An 18,143-nucleotide genomic window follows, 5' to 3' on the forward strand; every position below is an offset into this window, starting at 1 on the left:
CTTCATTTTTACACATTCTGTGATACTTTTCCCCTTCAGATTTGATTTTAACCATTGGAAGAGGCATTGAGACCGTGACTACTCTTAGGAGATCTGTCAGCAAAAACCTGACGTGGTTTTGCATTTTGTTTAGAAGAAGCCCAGTTAAATGTTGGGCTTTAATGTTTTGAAATATCTTTCCTGGGTAAAAATGGCAGAAGAGAGTATTCAACCCCTCGAGACTGTCCCTCCATTCCCACCCTCTCTTCTGTCCAAGTGTCACTCCAGTTCCCACTCCCATCTCTTCACCACTCCCTGCTCCAGGCTTCTCTTCCCCTTCCCCAGTTGTAATCTCTCCCAGCCCTTTTCCCGGACCACTTTCCCGATGCCAGGAATCATTCCCTCCAGTCTCAGCTGGTGTCACTCTCCCACCCACCAGCCACCTCCTCATTCCTGCTTGGTTCAGGTTTTACCACAAGATTTGTCACTGTTCCAGGGAGTAAAGAGCCTGGGGGAATTACAGGTACATTTTGTGTCTCGTGTTATAAAATTTCCATTTAATCAAATTCAGGAATTTGGATGGTCCAGGTGTGGATGAAGTCAGTTTAGGGCTCGGAATGATGTTTTTCTGCATCAATCATGATTCAACATTAAAATGTTCTGTCACCATGGAGACGTTAATGAGAAGAGTGGCCAAATGGTGACTTGCGTGTCTGTTCGTGCAAAGTAATAAAGTTAGCTCAGTATCTCGATCATGAACAGCAATGGTGTAAATGTTGGTCAAATCTGGACCACTCAATATTCATTGAAGTAAAGTCAAACTCAAATGGCAGACCTGAAGCTAAATTCCACACGTCCATCAGACATTTACAGGGTCTGTATTTCAGAGCAATGGCTGGAGCTGATGTTCATCTTTAGAAGTAGGTCAGGTGTTCTTCATTTACATCAAAAAAATGAAGCTGGAAAACACTTGAACTGAAACATGATTAGTTTAGGAATTTCACATTGCAGACACACAGTGTTGTTTGTTCCTTCTTGGGGTGTGGGAGATTCTGACAAGATTGTTGTTTATTGACCATTCCTTGATGCCCAAAGATGGTGGTCGGTCCTCTGTTTGAATTGCTGTCGTCCAACTGGGACTGCCACAGTGTTAAGGGTTTAGATGGAGAGGAATTTGTTAAGTGTGAACAAGAAAATTTTCTGATTCAGTATATGGATTTACCTACAAAACAAACTGCAAAACTTGATCTACTCTTGGGAAAAAAGGCAGGGCAGGTAACTGAGCTGTCAGTGGGGAAGCATTTGGGGCCAGCGACCATAATTCTATTAGTTTTAAAATACTGAGGGAAAAGGATAGACTAGATATTTTCAGATTCCCTACAGTGTGGAAACAGGCCCTTCAGCCCAACCAGTCCACACTGATCCTCTGAAGAGTAACCATTCCCCATATTTACCCCTGACTAATGCACCTAACACTATGGGCGATTTAGCATGACCAATTCACATGATCTGCACATCTTTGAACTATGGGAGGAAACCGGAGCACCCAGAGGAAGCGCACACAGACATGGGGAGAATGTGCACACTCCACACAGACAGTTGCCCGAGGCTGGAATCAAACCTGCGTCCTCGGCGATGTGAGGTAGCAGTGCTAACCACTGAGCCACCACGCCGCCAAAAAGATCTAAACATTGAAGTTCTAAATTGGAAGGCGGCTAATTTTGACAGCATAAGGCAAGAACTTTCAAAAGCTGATTGGGGGCTGACGTTCGCAGGTAAAGGGATGGCTGGAAAATGGGTAGCCTTCAGAAATGAGATAACAAGAATCCAGAGAAAGTATATTCCTGTTATGGTGAAAGGAAAGGCTGGGAGGTGTAGGGAGTGTTGGATGACTACAAAAATTGAGGATTTGGTGAAGGAAAAGAAAGAAGCATATGTCATGTACAGACAGGAAAGATCGAGTGAATCCTTAGAAGAATATAAATACAATCAGAGTACACGTAAGAGGGAAATCAGGAGGTTAAAAAGGGGACATGAGATAGCTTTGGCAAATAGCATTCAGGAGAATTCAAAGGGTTTTTACAAATACATTAAGGATAACAGGGTAATTAGGGAGAGAATAGGGCCCCTCAAAGATCAGCAAGGTGGCCTTTGTGTGGAGCCACAGGAGATGGGGGAGATACTAAACAAGTATTTTGTATCAGTGTTTACTGTGGAAAAGGACATAGAAGATATAGAATGTAGGGAAATAGATGGTGAAATCTTGAAAAATGTCCATATTACAAAGGAAGAAGTGCTGGTTTTCTTGAAACGCAAAAAACTGGATATATCTCCAGGTCCTGATCAGGCATACCCTAGAACTCTATGGGAAGCTAGAGAAATGATTGGTGGGCTTCTTACTGAGATATTTGTATCATCGAGAGTCAATCGATGAGGTGCCGGAAGACTGGAGGTTGGCTAATGTGGTGCCACTATTAAAGAAAGGTGGTTAGGACAAGCCAGGGAACTATAGACCAGTGAACGTGACCTCGGTGGTGGGTAAGTTGTTGGAGGGAATTCTGAGGGACAGGATGTACATGTATTTGGAAAGGTAAGGATTAATTAGGGATAGCAAACATGGCATTGTGTGTGGGAAATCATGTCTCACAAACTTTATTCAGTTTTTTGAAGAAGTAACAAAGAGGATTGATGAGGGCAGAGCAGTAGACGTGATCTATATGGACTAATAAGGCATTCGATAAGGTTCCCCATAGGAGACTGATTACCAAGGTTAGATCTCATTAAATACAGGATAACTAGCCATTTGAATACAGAACTGGCTCATAGGTAGAAGACAGAGGATGGTGGTGGAGGGCTGTTTTTCAGACTGGAAGCCTGTGACCAGTGGAGTGCCAAAAGGATCAGTGCTGGATAAATAGACAAGGGATTTTCCCTGGGACAACTGGTGGGCATAGGTTTAGGGTGATAGGGGAAAGATATGAAAGAATCCTAACGGGCAATGTTTTCATTCAGAGGGTGGTATGTGTATGGAGTGAGCTGCCTGAGGAAGTGGTGGAAGCGAGTACGATTGCAACATTTAAAAGGCATCTGGATGGGTATATGAATAGGAAGGGCTTGGAGCGAATTGGGCCGGGTGCTGGCAGGTGGAACTACACCAGGTTGGGATATCTGGTCGGGTTGGGCAAGGTGGACCGAAGGGACTGCTTCCATGCTGTACATCTCCATGATTCTATCTGGGGTCTGTACGCCAGCATTGTTAAAGTGGCAGTTCCAGGATATGAAGCCAGTGATGGTGACACAATGAAGAGTAATGTCTCAGAGGGAAACTTGGAGGTGATGGTGTTCCCATCTACCTGCTGCATTTGTCCTTTGAGTGTGAATGTTATAGAATGAGAATAAGCAGCTGAAGAAGCTGCAGTACCTCACTGCAGTCCATCCTGTAGCAAGAACAGACTGACATGCAATACACCAACAGAGGAGAAAATGAAGTACTGAAGATAATGGATGGGATTCCGGTCAAGGGAATTGATTTTTTGAGGTCTGTTGTGTCAACTTTCTGGAGTGGAAACACACACCCTGGAAATTGGGAATATTCCATTACACACCAGAATTGTGATGTTTATTGAGATTTGTTTGTCCAGAGGGTGAGTCAGTGCACTCTCGAATCTGGCCTGTATAACATCCTTCCAGCTATCACATTCCCAACGCCCCTCCCCCAAGTCCCTTCTCCCTACCTTTTATCTTAGCCTGCTTGGCACACCCTCCATATTCCTGAAGAAGGGCTTATGCCCAAAACATCGATTCTCCTGCTCCTTGGATGCTGCCTGACCTGTTGCGCTTTTCCAGCAACACATTTTTCAGCTCTGATCTCCAGCATCTGCAGTCCTCACTTTCTCCTCCTTGATGTGGGTGGTCCGGTTCACTTTCTGGTCAATGAGAATGACCAGGAGTTTGAAACTTGGACCCAATAATATTAATATGATCAGACATGGTCACTGCCTGGCACTTTCACAGCATGGATTTCACTTGCCATCTGGGCATCAATGTTGTCCTGCTCTGAATTGCTGTGTGTGTGCATGAACTGCTTCATTATCTGAGGAATAAAGAAAGAATCTGAAGACCCCAGTCAGAGAACAGCCCCACTGAGGGGATTATTAATTCTGTGTTCACCATTGAGGAAGCAGAATTCAGAAAGACATTGACAGAGCAAGTGGTCCTGCCATACCAGACTGTAACACTTGTCACTGCAGGAAGGAACTGGCCCTGTATTTCACCGAGACATCACGGTGAGTCTCCCGGTAACTCGTGTGGTTTCCCAACTCTGAGATGTTTCTGACCCCATTCAAAGTGATGTGTTGTTTAAACATCACTGTCCTCACTCAGTACCCACACAGAGACAAAATTCAGCAGAGCTCACTGGCTATTCCCCTCAACTGGAACGATGCTAGTCACCTTCCTGACACCAGGAGGTTAAACCTCCTGTTGTGACCTTCCTGCCACCTGGGTGAGATTGTCTAACCCAACACAGACTGTAGATTACACCAGCCGTTTAAATACCCTGGAGTGTGACTTCCTTAATGGGAGCATTGAGAGCAAGGGAAGGTTGTTGAGTGAAGTTGATTTATCTCATCTACTCTGACAAACTACTCTGACAACACAATACTTTCTGTATTACCAGGGAATCTCTCAGCCTGACACTGTGGGAGCTGAAAGTAAAATGCTGCTGGGGACCTTCAGACTTCCCTGGAGCCAGCACTCAGTGAGTTAATCATTTCAAAATCCATCTCAAAGTTGGAATGAAGGAAACTGTTCCAGAAGCAAATTACTGCTATTTGCCTCCTGTGTTTCATGTTTGAGTAATTTAGTCCAAAAACAGTATGAAAATGTTTGAGCTCACTGCTCAAACTGCAGATCTACCTGATGATGCTGAGAATCGAACCATGAATTCACCGATCCGAGGGAACATTGAAATTTTGAGCTCTTGCTTCATTCTGTCAGTCGTCCTCAGGGTGATAATTGTAGGAACAGGAGCTGATCAAGAGGCAGCTGATTTCTGTCATGGAGTTTTCTGCCTTACTGAAGTCCATATAGACCATGTCCACTACTCTCCCCTCATCAATCCTCTTTGTTACTTCTTCAAAAAACTCCATCAAGTTTGTGAGACATGATTTCCCACGCACAGAACCATGTTGACCAATCCTAATCCGTCCTTGCCTTTCCAAATACATGTACATCCTGTCCCTCAGGGTTCCCTCCAATAACTTGTTCCCAACCAACGTCAGGCTCACCAGTCTATGGTTCCCTGGTTTGTCCTTACCACCTTTCTTGTATAGTGGCACCACGTTAGCCAACTGCCAGTTTTCCAGCACCTCACCTGTGACTATCAATGATACAAATATCTCAGCAGGGGGCCCAGAAATCACTTCTCAGCTTCCCACAGTGTTCTAGGGTATACCTATCAGGTCCTGAGGATTTATCCACCTTTTCGCGTTTCAAGACGTCCAGCACTTCCTCCTTTGTAATATTAATGTTTATCAAGATATCACCATCTATTTCACCACATTCTATATCTTCCATCTCCTTCTCCACAGTAAATACTGTCGCAAAATATATGTTTAGTATCTCCACCCTCCATCTCCTGCAGCTTCACACAAAGGCCATCTTGCTGACCTTTGAGGGGCCCTATTCTCTCCCTAGTTACTCTTTTGTCCTTAATGTGTTTGTAAAATCCCTTTGCATTCTCTTTAACCCTATTTGCCAAAGCTCTCTCATGTCCCCCTTTTGCCCTCCTGATTTCCCTCTTAAGTATACTCCTATTGCCTTTTATACTCTTCTAAGGATTCACTCCATCCATCCTGTGTATACCTGACATGCTTCCTTCTTTTTCTTCACCAAACCCTCAATTTCTCTCATCATCCAGCTTTTCCTACATCCTCAAATAATTCAATAAGGCTTATGTGGCATAACCTGCCCCTCACAAAGCCATGCTGACTATCTCTCATCAAATTAAGCTTTTCCAAATAATCATAAATCCTGCCTCTCAGAATCCTCTCCAATAATTTTACCCATCACTGACACAAGACTGAGTGCCCTGTAATTCCCAGGATTATCACTATTCCCTTTCTTGCACAAGGGAATAACTTTTGCCACCCTCCAACCATCTGGTAGTACTCCCGTGGACAGTGAGGACGCAAATATTATCACCAAAGTCACGGCAATCTCTCCCCTCGCTTCCCGTAGCAACCTTGCATATATCCCGTCTGGGACCCAGGGAACTTATCTATCCTCACGTTATTCAAAATGTCCAGCACATCCTCCTTCTCAACATCAATCTGTTTGAGCTTATCAGCCTGTTTCATGCTGTCCTCACAAATGACAAAGTCCCTCTCACAGGTGAATACTGAAGCAAAGTATTCCTTTAGGGCCTCCTCCAACTCCAAGCACAAGTTCCCTCCGCTATCCCTGATCCGCCCTACCCTCACTCTGACCATCCTCTTGTTCCTCACATAAGTGTAGAACGCCTTGGGGTTTTCTTTAATCCTACCCACCAAGGCTTTTTCATGCCTCCTTCTAGCTCTCTTAAGTCCATTCTTCAGTTCCTTCCTGGCTATCTTGTAACCCTCTAGAGCCCTGTCTGATCCTTGCTTCTTCAACCTTAAGTAAATTTCCTTCTTCCTCTTGTCTAGATGTTCCACATCTCTTTCAGGATTAGTGGTGCTGGAAGAGCACAGCAGTTCAGGCAGCATCCAAGGAGTTTCAAAATCGACGTTTCGGGCAAAAGCCCTTCATCAGGAATAAAGGCAGTGAGCCTGAAGCGTGTAGAGATAAGCTAGAGGAGGGTGGGAGTGGGGAGAAAGCAGCATAGAGTTACAATGGGTGAGTGGGGGAGGGGAGGAAGGTGATAGGTCAAGGAAGAGAGGGTGGAGTGGATAGATGGAAAAGGAGATAGGCAGGTAGGACAAGTCCAGACAAGTCATGAGGACAGTGCTGAGCTGGAAGTTTAGAACTAGGGTGAGGTGGGGGAAGGGGAAATGAGGAAGCTGTTGAAGTCCACATTGATGCCCTGGGGTTGAAGTGTTCCGAGGCGGAAGATGAGGCGTTCTTCCTCCAGGCGTCTGGTGGTGAGGGAGCGACGGTGAAGGAGGCCCAGGACCTCCATGTCCTTGGCAGAGTGGGAGGGGCAGTTGAAATGTTGGGCCACGGGCCGGTGTGGTTGATTGGTGCGGGTGTCCCGGAGATGTTCCCTAAAGCGCTCTGCTAGGAGGCATCCAGTCTCCCCAATGTAGAGGAGACCGCATCGGGAGCAACAGATACACATCCACTAATATAATTTATTGTAAGTAAAACTTTGATGGAAACGGAAGGCTCCTTTAGGGCCTTGGATAGAGGTGAGGGAGGAGACGTGGGCGCAGGTTTTACAGTTCCTGCGGTGGCAGGGGAAAGTGCCAGGATGGGAGGGTGGGTTGTAGGGGGGTGTGGACCTGACCAGGTAGTCACGGAGGGAACGGTCTTTGCGGAAGGCAGAAAGGGGTGGGGAGGAAAATATATCCCTGGTGGTGGGGTTTGTTTGGAGGTGGCGGAAATGTCGGCGGATGATTTGGTTTATGCGAAGGTTGGTAGGGTGGAAGGTGAGCACCAGGTGCGTTCTGTCCTTGTTACGGTTGGAGGGGTGGGGTCTGAGGGCAGAGGCGCGGGATGTAGACGAGATGCGTTGGAGGGCATCTTTAACCACGTGGGAAGGGAAATTGCGGTCTCTAAAGAAGGAAGCCATCTGGTGTGTTCTGTGGTGGAACTGGTCCTCCTGGGAGCAGATGCGGCAGAGGCGGAAGAATTGGAAATACGGGATGGTATTTTTTGCTCTTGTCATCTAAAGTTCCCTCACCCTATCATCCTTTCCTTGCCTCAGAGGGACAAACCTATCCAGTTTTCTGCATTAGGCAACAAGTGTTCCCAACAACCTTCACATTCTGTCCTGCATTTCCCTGAGAACACCTGTATGCAATGTATTCTCCATTGTTCCTGCCTAATAGCATTGTAATACCCCCTCCCCAATTAAATACTTTCCCATACCGTCTGCTTCTATCCCGCTCGATGACTATAGTAAAGGTCAGGGAATTATGACCACCAAGACATCTGACCTCTGACATGATTTGTTGCCAAGAACCAAATCCAATATAACCTCCTCACATTCAGCCTATCTACACACTGAGTTAGGACACAGCTGACAAAATCTGTTCGACCTAAACTATTTGCACTCAGGAAGCTTCAACAAATATTAGGGAAATTGAAGTCACCCATGACAACAACCCTGTTACTTCTGCACTCTTCCAAAATCTGCCACCCATCTGCTCTCCTCCGTATCTCTGTTGCTATTGGGAGGGGGGGGGGGGGGGGGTCTGGAGAAAACTCCCAATAAAGTGACTGCTTCTTTCCTGTTTCTGATTTCCATCCATACTAACTCAGTGGACAAACTTTCCTCAATGACCTCCCTTTCTGCAGCTGTGATACTATCCCTGATTAGTGATACCACTCCCCCATCTCTTTTACCTCCCTCCCTATTCCATTTGAAACATCTAAACCCTGGAACATCCAATGACCATTCCTAACCCTGTGATATCCAAGTCTCCATAATGGCCACAACATCGTACTGATCCATGCTCTAAAATCATCACCATTATTTTTGACACTTCTTGAGTTAAAATAGACTCACTTCAACCCATCGCACTTTCTGCAACTTTGCCCTATCAACTGTCTATCCTTCCTCACACACTCTCTGCTTGCTGTATCTGCCTGTTCACTAGCTACCCCATTCTCTGATCAGTAGCTCTGGTTCCCATCCCACTGCCAAACTAGGTTAAACCCTCTGGAAGAGCTCTTGTAAACCTCCCGCCCAGGATATTGGTACCTCTCCAGTTCAGGTGAAACCCGTCCTCCTTGTACAGGTCCCACCTTCCCCACAAGGTATCCCAATGCTCCACATATCTAACGCCCTCCCTCACACATTTGTTCAAATTTGATTTCCATATAATTTCCAGGCTATTACCTGATGACATCTTATAAAATGTGGTCTGATTTGTAAGTGTGTGGATGACACAAAGATTGGGGAAGCTGTGGATAGTAAGTGGGATTGCCAGAGGATGTAGCAGGATAGAGATACAGTAGTGACATGGGTGCAGAAATAGCAGATTGAATTTAATCCAGACAAATGTGAGGTAATGCATTATTGACATTGTCATGTCAGAAGGAAGTGTATAATAAATGGCAGAATATTTGGAAGCATTGACATACAGAGGGTCAAGGTACACAGGCCCACAGTTCCCTGAAAGTGACAGCGCAAGTAGGTAAGGTGGTCACGAAGGTGTATGTCATCCTTGCCTCCATCCATCAGGCACAGAGTATAAATCCTGACAATTTATGTTGCAGTTGTATTGGATTTTAGTTAGGCCACATTTGGAATGTTGAATTTAGTTCTGGTCACCACAAAACTAGAAGGATTTGAAGACTTTGGACAATGAACAGAAAAGGTTTACCAGGATGTCACTTGGTTTGGAGGGTATTAGCTATGAGTAGAGATTGGACAAACTTGGTTTATTTACCACCCTCAAGGATAGTAATGTCTGGGTTATTACCAATGCCACGTGCTCATGAGGCAAGGAATAGAAAGATCGGAGAGATGAATGCGTGACTAAGGAGCTGGTGCAAGGGTTCTTGGATCAATGGGATCTCTTCTGGAGAAGGGGTGACATGTACATGAGGGACAGTTTGCATCTAAACTGGAGGGGAACTGATATCCTCGTAGGAAGGTTTGCTGGTGTTACTCGGTTAGGTTAAACTAGAGTGGCAGGACGATGGAAACTAGAGCAGCAGGTCACCAAGTGGAAGGATTAATGGGAAGATACATGTTAGGACCAGTAAATCAGAAAGAAAAGAAAGGCAGAGACAGGTAAATATACGTGATGGTACTAATGAGCTGAAACTGTGTTTATTTCAATGCAAGAGGTATTAAAGGTAAGGCAGATCAGCATACAGCCTGGACCTACATGGAACTGTGATGTTGCAGCTATTACAGAGTTGATTGAGAGAGGGACAGGACTGGCTGCTTAACATTCCAGGGTTTCATTGTTTTAGACGAGATAGAGAGGAAGGTAAAAGCGGTGGAGGAGTTGCGTTACATCTGTACTCAGGGAGGACAAACTGGAGGGCTTATCTATGAGGGCAATATGGGTAAAGCTCAAACATAAGATGGGTGTAATCACGCTGATAGGATTATACTGTAGGCCCCCTAACAGCCACCGAGACACCGAGAAACAAATATGAGGCAGATTATGGAAATATGCAATAAAAAGTGTTTTCACACTGGGTGACTTTAAATTCCCCCAATATCAACAGGGACTCCCTTGCAGCAAGAGGTTTAGATCAGGCAGAATTTGTTAAATGTATTCTGAAAGGGTTTCTTGAAACAGTTGTGGATTGTCCAATTAGAGGATGGGGACATACTGGACATTGTACAAGAAATTGACATTGGCCAAGTGACTGACCTTTCAATGGGAGAGCAGTTTGGAAACAGTGATCACAACTCCTTCAGTTTTAAGATAACAATGAGTAAGGATTAGTCAGGACCTTGTGGCAAGCTGATAAATTGGAGATGGGCAAATTATGTCAGTATTAGGCAGGAGCTAGAAAGTGTTAATTGGAAGGACTGTTATCAGGCAGGTCCACATTTGACATGTGGGAATTGTTTAAAGACCTGCTGACGAGAGTTCAGGACCTGCATGTTCCAGTAAGGAGGAAGGACAAGGATGGCAAGGTCAGGGACCCTTGAATAACAATGGAGGTTATGAATTTAATCAAAAGAGAAGAAGCATAAGTAAGGTTTAGGAAGCTAAAATTGGACAGGGCCTGTGAGGAATTTCAAAAAAGCAGGAACGAACTCAAGCAGGGAATGAGGACAGCAGAAGGAGACATATAATGACCTTGGCAAATCAGGTTACAGAGAATCCTAAGGCATTCTATGCATACATTACAAACAAGAGGCTAACTAGGGAGAAAGTAGGACCACTCAAGGAAGGAGGGAACTTGTGCTTGCAGACTGAGGATGTGGGTGAGATCCTAAATGAGTACTTTGTATCAGTATTCACCCAGGAGAAGGAGATGGAGGATAGTGAGATTTGGGTGGAGCATGCTAACATGCTACAGTATTTTGAGATCAAGAAAGAAGTGGTGTTGGGTCTCTTAAAGAGCATAAAGGTGGATAAATCCCCAGGGCATGATGCTATCCACCCCAGGTTATTGAGAGAGGCAGGAGAAGAGATTGTTTGTTTGGGTCTTGACCAAGATGTTTGTGTCCTCATTAGCCACCAGTGAGGTCCTGGAGGACTGGCGAGTAGTTAATGTTGTTCTGCTGTTCAAGGTGGGAAATAGGGATAATGCAGGAAACTATAGACGGGTGTGTCTCACATTAATGGTTGGGATAGGGAATAGGATAGGATTTACATACATTTGAGAAAGCCAGGCCTAATTAGGGACGGTCAGCATGGCTTTGTGAAGCACGGATCATGACTGACTAAAGTGATTGCATTTTTTAAAAAGGTGACAATGGTGACTGATGAGGGTAGAGCAGCGGATGTTGGCTACATGGGTTTTTGTAAGGCTTTCAGTAATGTTCCTCAGGGTGTTCCACAGGGATCTGTACTGGGATCTCTGCTGGTTGTGATATTTATAAAAATGATTTGGATGAAAATGTAGATGTGTGGTTTAGTAAGTCTGCAGATGATACAAGGATCTGTGGAGTTGTGGATAGTGTAGAAGGTTGTCAAAGGATTCGGCAGGATATAGATCAGTGCAGATATGGGTGGGGAAATGATAGATGGAGTTTAGTCTGGGTAAGTGTGAGGTGCTCCATTTGGGAATTCAAATGTTAAGGAAATGTTACAGTTAGTAGCAGGACCCTGAACAGTATTGCTGTACAAAGGGAATTTGGGGTTCAATTCGATAGCTTCCTTGAAGTGGCCACACCAGTAGATAGGATGGTGAAGAAGGTGTATGGCATGCTTGCCTTATTGGTTGAGGAATTAAATACAAGAGTCAGGATTTCATGTTGCAGCTTTCTCAGACTTTGGTCTGGCCACACTGAGGGTATTGCGTTCAGTTCTGGTCGCCACTTTACAGGAAGGATGTGGAGGCTTTGCAGAGGTTGCAAAAGTGGTTTACCAGGATGTTGCCTGGATTAGAGGGTATGAACTATAAGAAGAGACGAGAAAAATTAGGGTAGTTTTTTCTGGGGTGGAGGAGGCTGAAGGGAGATTTGACAAAAGTTTATAAAATTGTGAGATGCATAGATAGGGTTTTACCCAGAGATGAAATATCTAAAGTTAGGAAGCATGCATTTAAGGTGAAAGTGGCAAAGTTGAAAGGAGATGTGAGGTGTAAGTATTTTACACAGAGAGTGGTAGGGGTCTGGAATGCACTGCCAAGGATGGTGGAGGAGGCAAATACAATAAGGACGTGTAAGAGACTTTTTGATAAGCACATGGTTATGTAAGGGATGGAGGGATATGGACAAAGGGCAGGCAGAAGGGATTTGTTTAAATTGGCGTCATTTTCGCCACAACATCATGGGCCGGAGTGCCCCTTCCTGAGCTGTATTCTTCTAGGGTCTATTTTCAACTAATGTCAGAGGCTGAGGGGCTACCTGATAGAAATTTTCAAAATTATGAGAGGCATAAAAATGTCACTCACGAGAGGAGATAGATTTCAGGTAAAAAGGTGAATTTTTAAAGCAAATGTGAGAGGGAAGACTTTTTTCCAGAGAGCGGTAAATGCCTGGAATCTGTTGTTAGAGAATACAACAGCAACATTTAAGAAGCAAATTATCAGAAACATGAATAGTGTAAAAAAGGGGCATGGACTGCACAGAGACAAAAGACTTTTAGTTTAGAAATGTATCATGTGTTGGCACAGGCTTGGTGGGCCAAAGGGCTATTTCCTGTGATGTCCTGTTCCTTGTTGTTTCTATCTTCTTAACATTGATATATCCAAGCATCAACTTACTGGAAAGATAAGGGCAGCACATGGATGGGAACGCCATCACCTCAGAGTCCCCTCTCCATTGTGTGACCGTCATTGTCTTCAAATCCTGGAACTGCCCACTGAACAATGCTGGGATACTGACACCACATTGTAGCAGGGAGGAGAAAGTGAGGACTGCAGATACTAGATATCAGAGTCAAAGAGTGTGGTGCTGGAAAAGCTCAGCCGGTCAGGCAGCATCCCAGGAGCAGGAGAATCAACATTTCAGGCATAAGCCCTTCATCAGGATTGAGGCTTGTGGCCCAAGGGGGCTGAGAGATAAATGGGAGGGGGATGAGGTGGGAGGGGAAGGTAGCAGGGATTATGATAGGTAGGTGAAGGTGGGGGTGAAGGTGATAGGACAGAGAGGAGGATGGAGCAGATCAGCAGGAAGGAAGATAGACAGGTCGGACAGTTCAAGAGGGTGGTGCCGAGTTGGAAGGTTGGATCTGGGATAAGGTGAGAAGGGAAAATGAGTAAACTGATGAAATTCACATTGGTCACGTGTGGTTGGAGGGTTCCAAGGTGAAAGATGAGGCCTTCTTTCTCCAGGCGTCGGGTGACAAGGGTTTGGCGGTGGAGCATTGTAAATGCCTGCGACTGCTGAGGCGAAATAAAAACCATTAAGAAGGGAGGGCAGAAATACAGGAACAGCAACTGGAATAAACAGGGCACAAAAATTGGCCAAAAAGCAAAGTATACTGGGAATCCTGAGCCAAGACAGACACACAAGAGACAATTCAGCCCAGGGAAAAGTCCTTGCAAGATTTATGCCCGGATAATTGAAAACTGGAGAGGCACCAGAGCACATCACAAAGTGTGTCAAACAAACATCACAAGATGTGTGGGACATGCCTCAGTAAGGCAGAAGACAAGGTGTGTATTCGGGGACAAAACCAGACTTCCAGGCCCAAGGCAGACACATCGACCGGGTCCCTGTTAGCAAGCCATCGAGAACCATTAGCAGCATTTCAAGGTGATAAAACCAATTAGTTCGATTGCCCTGATTAGCCAAGTCCTTGGAAGGTTCCAGAATTTAGCCAGGAGGGTATAAGAACCCGGCCTGGCAGGACTTGACCGGACCCCATTCTCCAGCCGAACTATAGGCAGGTCAGGATACAGCAGTGCGCAGAGCAGCTCACCCTCCGATCAGAGACAGAATCAACTCATGAAGAGAGGTACAGACAAAACAATTCAACAGAGCAGCACGTCTAGGTAGTGTTTTAATATTCAAAAGAATCAGATTGTTCGAAAGAGAGTTGGTAAAATTGTCGAGTGTAGTTTTTCTCTTTGTCGTCTCAAATTAACTTGGGACTTGGCTGACTGATAGCAGTCTTGAGCTGTGTTGTCCTTAACTGGTACACGCTAAGGAGCCTGGGTAAATAAATATTGTGGGAGAAAGGGAGGACAGCAAATGCTGGAGATCAGAGCTTAAAAATGTGTTGCTGGAAAAGTGCAGCGGGTCAGGCAGCATCAAAGGAACAGGAGAATTGACGTTTCATGCATAAGCCCTTCTTCAGGAATGAGGCGAGTGTGCCAAGCAGGCTAAGATAAAAGGTAGGGAGGAGGGACTTGGGGGAGGGGCGTTGGGAATACGATAGGTGGAAGGAGGTTAAGGTGAGAGTGATATACCAGAGAGGGGGTGGGGGCGGAGAGGTCGGGAAGAAGATTGCAGGTCAAGAAGGTGGTGATGAGTCTGAGGGTTGGGACTGAGAAATAGTGGGGGGAGGGGAAATGAGAAAGCTGGAGAAATTTGCATTAATCTCTTGTGGTTGGAGGGTTCCTAGGCGGAAGATGAGGCGCTCTTCCTTCAGGCGTCGTGTTGCCATGGTCTGGCGATGGAGGAGGCCAAGGACCTGCATGTCCTTGGTGGAGTGGGAGGGGGAGTTAAAGTGTTCAGCCACGGGGCGGTTGGGTTGGTTGGTGCAGGTGTCCCAGAGGTGTTCTCTGAAACGGACACTGGTCGAGGAGTCTGCACACTCTGAGAAACACTCATTACTAGGTAAAAGACATGGACGGTAGCAATTCAAAAACAGGGCTCACCACCATCTTCAGGCAAGAAGGAATGCGCAATAAAAACCAAACTTGTCAGAATCTCCTACACACCGGGAGGCAACAAGAAATACTGTGTGTCTGCAAAGTGAAATGACTTATTGGAAGTATTGTTGCAGATTCAAGTTTTTTTACATTTTTAATTTCTTCAATGTGAATGAACAGTACTTGAACCACTCATATAAAGATAAATGCCAGCTCCACCCATTGCTCTGAAATACAGACCCTGTAAATGTACAGATGGACAATTGAAACTTAGCCTCAGGTCTGCCGTTTGGGTCTGTCTTTCTTTCAGTGAATATTCGGTGGTCCTAATTTGACAAACATTTACACCATTGCTGTTCATGAGTGAGATACTGAGCTAATTTTACTACTTTGCATAAAGAGACATGCACGTCACCATTTGGCCCATTTCACAATAATGTCTCCATGGCGATACAACATTTTAACGTTGAACCATGAGACATGCAAAGAAACATTGCTACGAGACATAAAGTGACTTCACCCACACCAGGACCATCCAAATCCCTGAATTTAACTAACTGCAAATTTTACAACATGAGATATAAAATGTACCTGTAATTCTCGCAGGCTCTTTACTCCCTGGAACAGTGACAAATCTTGTGGTAAAAACCTGAAACAAGCAGGAATGAGGAGGTGGGTGGTGGGCGGGAGAGTGATACCACACGGAATGGGGACACCACCTGAGACTGGAGGGAATGATCACTGGCATTGTGAAAGTGGTCCAGGAAATGGTCTGGGAGAGATTACAACTGGGGAAGGGGAAGAGAAGCCTGGAGCAGGGAGTGGTGAAGAGATGGGAGTGGGAGCTGGAGTGACACTTGGACAGTCCAGAAGGTGGGAATGGAGGGACAGTCTCGAGGGGTTGAATATCCTATTCTGCCATCTTTATTAAGAAGAAAAAAATTCAAAACATTAAATCCTTACATTTAGCTGGGTTCTCCAACTAAAATGTGAAAATACATCAGGTTTGAGCTGACAGATCTCACAAGAGGAGTCGCAGTCTCACTGCCTGTGTCAGTGGTTACAATCACATCTGTAGGGAGGAAAAACATTTCGTTAGAGGAGATTGAAAAATGCAGTCTGGAAGGGGAATGAGGAAAAGGCTGTAAACTTTGATTGAATGTCAGAGGGCTCCATCACTGGGTTTACAGCAGAACAACAGTCAAACTTGACGAAGGCAATATTGAAAGATGGGTTCAACCCATCGGGCACACCCACTCCAGAGGAAAATGTTCATGGATGGTTCCGAAGAATGATAAAGATCAGAAAGGGGGTGTGATCATCACTACTTTATATTTACAGTTGTGTAGATGAGTTAATACTAATACAAGAAGAAACGGTGAGTCAGTGGCTGGAGCAGGTGTCGATGAGGATAAGGTAGAAACAGCTGAAAAAATGGGCAGTAGACAGGGACACCCCGTATACTGAATCACAGCTGTGTACCTCACTACACTGCACGAAGGTGGGAACTCACCCCATAGTTAAAGAGGGCTCACTGAAAATTAGGGTGTTGCTCATACACAACATCAATGATTCAAAATTAGTTTAATAATGAATTTCAAATCTTTGGGAATAGAGTGAACTGTGTGTTTTTGATTCTCATTAAATCAAGTTTTTGTGCATTACACCTTCAGGTTGTTCTCACAATCTCGATAAACTATTGCTTGGTAAATATCAAACTGAACTCAGCTTTTGAAAAAGTTAATGAACAGCAGATTGCAGCAGTTTTCCTGAACAAAGTATAATTACAACAACATCACTCAGTGAATTGGCCCCCCCACCCCGTCTCAGACCCACACTGAGTTAACTCTTTCTGCTGGCAGCTTCCTTTCAATTCCCCCAGACACCTTCCATACCTCCAAATGTGTATGAATGAAAATTTACAGACATTCCATTGGGATTTGCCTTTTAGAGACTTGGCCATGACCAGCCAAGACATGTGTTATCTTCTGAGACAAAGTGTTTGTAAATGGGAGAACCTGAAACTGACTCCAATCTCTTGGGTGTCTGATCTTGAAGAAAACTGTTTCACACCATCAAACCTGGAGAGTTGTTTCTGAGATTGGGATGAGAGTCACCAAGTCATGCAGCACAGAAACAGATCCTTTGGTCAAACCCGTTCACGCTGACCATCATCCCAAACTAAACTCATCCCACCTGCCTGCGCTTGGCCCATATCCCTCCAAACAATTCGTATTCATGTCGTTATCGCAACATCTTTTAAATGTTGTAACTGGAGCTGCATCTACCACTTCCTGTGGAAGTTCATTCCACACATGAACCACTCTGTGTAAAAAACTTGCATCTCATGTCGTTATTAAATCTTTCTCCTCTCATCCTAAAAATATACCCTCTTGTCTTGAAATCTCCCACCTGAAGGAACAGGTACCTGCCATTCACCTTGTGTATACCCTTCATGATTTTATAAACTTGTATAAGGTCATCTCTCACCCTCCGACACCCCCAATGAATACACTCAGCCTATCTAGTATTTCATTATAACCCGAATCCTCCATTCCTGGGAACATCCTGGTAATCCTCTTCTGAAATAAATTGATAAATGCATTGATAAACAATGCTATTTTCAGCACTCAATGGTGAAATTACATGACGTTTAAGAAGCGGTTCAGTGATGTAGTCTGTGAGCAGCGTTCTGATCACCTTGGGAGCTGTTCAGATTACCCAATCAAGGGACAATGTGGGAAAGTGGATTTGAAGGAGAAGATCAACAATAATCTCATCGAATGGAGGACCTTTTTTATGACCCAGGGGAAAGACAAGATGGTACAACCCCCAGGACAGCTGAAAACCATTGTACAAAGGTGAGAGTGGAGGGAAGTGTGAAGGGAGGATGATAGGCAGGAGGGAGAGGGGCTGCAGTTGGTGGGAGCATGTGAAGGAGGATGGATAGAGTGGTAGGTGGGTGAGGGATTTCAATGGAATGTGTGTGTGAGGGGGTAGCATGGAGGTGGGTGAGGAAGGTAGAGGACAAGGGGAGTGGGAGAGACTGGTGCCGTGTG

General features: G+C 45.0%; 1 protein-coding gene across 1 annotated transcript in view; it reads right to left on the minus strand.

Annotated features, from left to right (window-relative positions):
* The window catches only part of yipf3 (Yip1 domain family, member 3), a 788,655-nt gene that overhangs the window by 559,466 nt on the left and 211,046 nt on the right, over nt 1-18,143 (minus strand). The window lies entirely within an intron of this gene.

Source organism: Chiloscyllium punctatum, chromosome 3 (assembly GCF_047496795.1).
Source record: "Chiloscyllium punctatum isolate Juve2018m chromosome 3, sChiPun1.3, whole genome shotgun sequence".
Taxonomy (NCBI): Eukaryota; Metazoa; Chordata; class Chondrichthyes; order Orectolobiformes; family Hemiscylliidae; genus Chiloscyllium; species Chiloscyllium punctatum.